The sequence below is a fragment of the Rhagoletis zephyria genome, unplaced genomic scaffold (genome assembly GCF_001687245.7).
Source record: "Rhagoletis zephyria isolate East Lansing unplaced genomic scaffold, Rhagoletis_zephyria_1.1 Rzeph_scaffold_00092, whole genome shotgun sequence".
Lineage (NCBI taxonomy): Eukaryota > Metazoa > Arthropoda > Insecta > Diptera > Tephritidae > Rhagoletis > Rhagoletis zephyria.
The window spans coordinates 469,963-473,945 of NW_016157176.1; positions in this window are offsets into that span (position 1 = coordinate 469,963).

Consider the following 3,983-nt stretch of genomic DNA (forward strand, 5'->3'; position numbering starts at 1 on the left):
TATCTCCTTTATGTACGAAACTAAACCCAATAAATTGTGTTACCGGTTTACATACCGATCACATAGCGGTGAAAATCACTTAGATTGGTGTCATATAAAGTATATCTTCCATACCTCTGATTGTTTAGATGCGATTTTTTATATAAGTATGTAACTCCTCTATCGATGTACGCAGATGTATTCAAAAGCAGTAATCTGTTAAAGTAAAATTTGCAGATGTTCATGAAAGGTATGAAGCCTTCGGCATAGCCGAAGACAGCGCTGCTCTTACTTGTTTTTTTATAAAATTTGTCTTACAAAATTCTTTTAGACTCAGGTGTACGCCGAAATCTTGTTTGTTTGCATGTAGGGTGGTACGGTATAAACTGAACCGTTGGCAAAAAAGAATTCGGTTGCACAGAAGCAGAACCCCCAAAAAAGCATGGTTAAATTACTTCACCACATCAGTTATCATTTGAACATATGCATATACATATATATGTATTAAAATCTAATTCGATTGATTGCCTGTTGGTGTGATTGAGTTTTGTGCCGAATTTGCATGCAGCGAAACAAACACTGCTCTGTTGTTGCAGATCAACCGCTCCTTTCGCCTACCCAGTCTTTTACTTAGTAGAAGAGTTCCAGAGGACAATGCCACTATTTTTGTCAACAGTAAAGCAGCACTGAAGGCAAGAGGATCTAAAATAGTGAAATCGAAAATTGTATGGAAATTTAGCACCACTCTGGCTTCACTCATCCGTATCAACGTCATTCTATGCTGGGTTCTCGGGCATAGCAATATTGAAGGGAATGAGTCGGATAATGAGATGACTAGATTCGGCTCAGATATGCCAAAAGAAGAAGCGGATAGCTAAGTACTACCACCGTTTAGGGTAATTAATGACTACACTGTAGCCGTGATCGAACGGGATGACTGTGAGACCTCAAGATTATTATGGCCGCGGCGATCTACATTAAGAGTCCTTACCGGCGTCATCACAGGACACTGTGCTATAGCACCAATGCTTCAACGGTGGCGAATACCAACAAGTACCCTCTGAATTGGCTGCCATGATGAGGACCACTATCTGTGTCGATGTCCAAGTCTACAGACGAAGCGGCTCAAACACTTGGGTACACGCTTCTTCAAAATTATGGGCGAAGGGGCAGAGGTGGAACTGTTGGATCTCCTCGGCTCCATCAAGGATATTAATTGGTTCAATGAAATAATGACTTAAAGCTACACTCACTAAAAGGGGGCACTCACAATGGACGATTCTGTCTCCGAATGAAAGTATGGAAATTTCCACACACGCCCTTCTAACCTAAACCTTGTTGTTGTTTATTCTGCAAAAAGGAAAAACAAAAGCCAAAGATCAATTAACGTATGCGAAACCAAGAAGCTGGGCCCGGTTACATACAACTTTGGCGTTGCGTTGGCTTCGCTTAGGCAGCTGTCTATGAATACATGAATTCAATTGCAGTCGTCCACAGAGCTAAATTTGCAACGCTAAAGCCAAACTCCAAGCCGCATATCCATCCAAACGAATAAAAATGATCTACTCTTTCGTCGTTATTTGATTTAAACAAAAACCATTTAGAAGTAACTGTTTGTAAAGTTTCAGGTACAAATTAGGATCGTAACTTGCTTTTAACTTGAACCAATGTAAGCAAGATCAAATTTTTTTGTATTTTTAAATTGAGCACGGGATACATTTACTTTAAATAGAATGTTTAACTACAATTATGCAATAACCATACTATTTACAACCAATCTAGTGGCGAAGTTGATGGATCTTAGCAAAGCCAGCATCGATATCAGCTAGCAAACTGAGTAAGTTTTTATACCCAAGAACTAAAGTGTCCGTTTATTATACTTATTATATCTTTGATCTTATTTGCAGTTGATTCTACTTCGGGTCATGTGAACTGGCCTAAAACTATCGTTTAAATCAGGCATACGCTAAATTGCACGCCAATTAAGCTAAATCTGAATTCTCAAAAAAAAAAAATATAGAAAAAATTAAGGTTTTTTTTTTGCACTGAGGGACAAATAGGAAAAATGGAGGACCCTGGTGAGCTATAGTTTGGTTACTAGTTAGCAGGCCCGTCGAGAGGAAGGGGGAAAAGAGGTGAATCCCCCGAGCCCGGGCTTCTTAAGGGGCCCATAAGGTTTTTTGTTACAATGTAATAGCTTCTTCGTTGTAAGCTTTTATTATACATATGTAAATATATTCCGATTTGATGCTTCTGACTGTATAAATTAAAGAAAATTATCATATGGCCCAAAACGCGTACTGTTACAATACGTTTTGGCTCACAGTGCTTTTCAAATAGTTTTTCTTCTTGCGTCTGAAAGTATAAGTTGGAAGTGGAAATATTTAATATTTACCTAAAATATATTGTACCACCTGTTGTTTAGGATTTATAAATGTTTCAACAGCGGACTGTTACATTATAATTTTCTGAAATACTTTTTAACTATGCAGCACTAATCATATTTTTAATACGTTAACATTAATTACACTGGTTTACAGCAAAAATCTTCTATGGATGCCACTATCCAATTTCTATGTAGAATTGCTCAGTGATTCCGAAAATCGAGTTAATTTTTTTTCTATGGATAAGTTTTCGAGATATTTGCAATTTGCCTTAAAGCAAACATTGGTTCCTATTAACTACGTATGTCTTACGAACCAATTTAAAAATCTTAATATAAAATACGGTAAAGGAAAGCCGATGCAATTCTCCATAAACCGTATATACATCACTTTCCAATAGGGCTTATAGTTTCGGACAAACTAATTAATCTTTCCACCTTTTTTTTTTGTAATGAAAAAATGAAAAAAAAATCAAACTTTAACAGAAGAAAAATTAAAAAATAACAGGTTCTGCGCCAAATTTTTGCTTTTGAACTAAAGCCTTTTCTGTAACAAAAAAAAAATGAAGTTACTGATGAAGAAAATCAATGGACAAATACGAAATAATGAGTGATCAAATGAAAATCCGCAAAGATTTTTTGTATGAAATACGAGCAGTATAGCGTGTTATTCGGGTGTACGTGGCATATGAGTAGCACTCTTTTCTGCTGATATTTCATACAAAAATGCTTGCGCATTTTAATTTTACCAATCATTATTTGGTTATTTATACATCGATTTTCTTTATTAATAGCTTAGTTTTTTCTAAAGGAACAGGCTTTAACACGAGTGCAAATTATTTACACACAAACTGTTATTTTTTGACTTTTTTCCCTGTTAAAGTTTGATTTTTTTGCATTTTTCCATCAACAAAAAAAAAACCAAAAAATCTGGAATGATTAATTAATTTCTCAGAAACTGTCAGGGCTATCGAAAAGTAATCTATATACGGTTTTTGGAGCCCTGTCACATCGTCATACCATGCAGTGGGAAATGGATTCCATCATTACCGACTGGGCCCTCGGGTTTGTCTTCTCCAATACTTTCAATGCTGCTATCCTTCATCCTGTTGGCCAGCATATCAAGCTCTTCGCACTGGCGTATTTCGGCCTCTACCTGGGCCCGATCGAAGCGTGGCCCTACAGGCGGCACCTTTTTTCTAAGCAGCCCCGTGACAATCCTCATCGTAACAGTTGTTCAGGATCGTTGAAATCTGACTACTTTTCGGCGGCGGTACTCAATGAGCGGTAAACGTGGTTTTCTCACAGAGCGCGTGCGAGAGTCGAGTGGCGAATAACTTGGTCGTCTGTTGTGATTGCAGCTTCTCGACGTTAAGCTTTCCTCGCATTGTTGGGCACACATTTTTTGCTGCACAGAGGCGGGTGCGTACTTGGGCTGCAATTGCACCACTAACGATCGAACAAACCAGAAGAATTTGAACATTTTCAAAACCGTCTGATATGCTCGCGCACCACGCCACATATGTACGTGATAAATGACGTCGAAGACGAACAAATCAGACGGATTTGTTGGAAGTTAGCGGCTAGTTTAACAGGCATATTAGTTTTAAGAAGGGTCAAC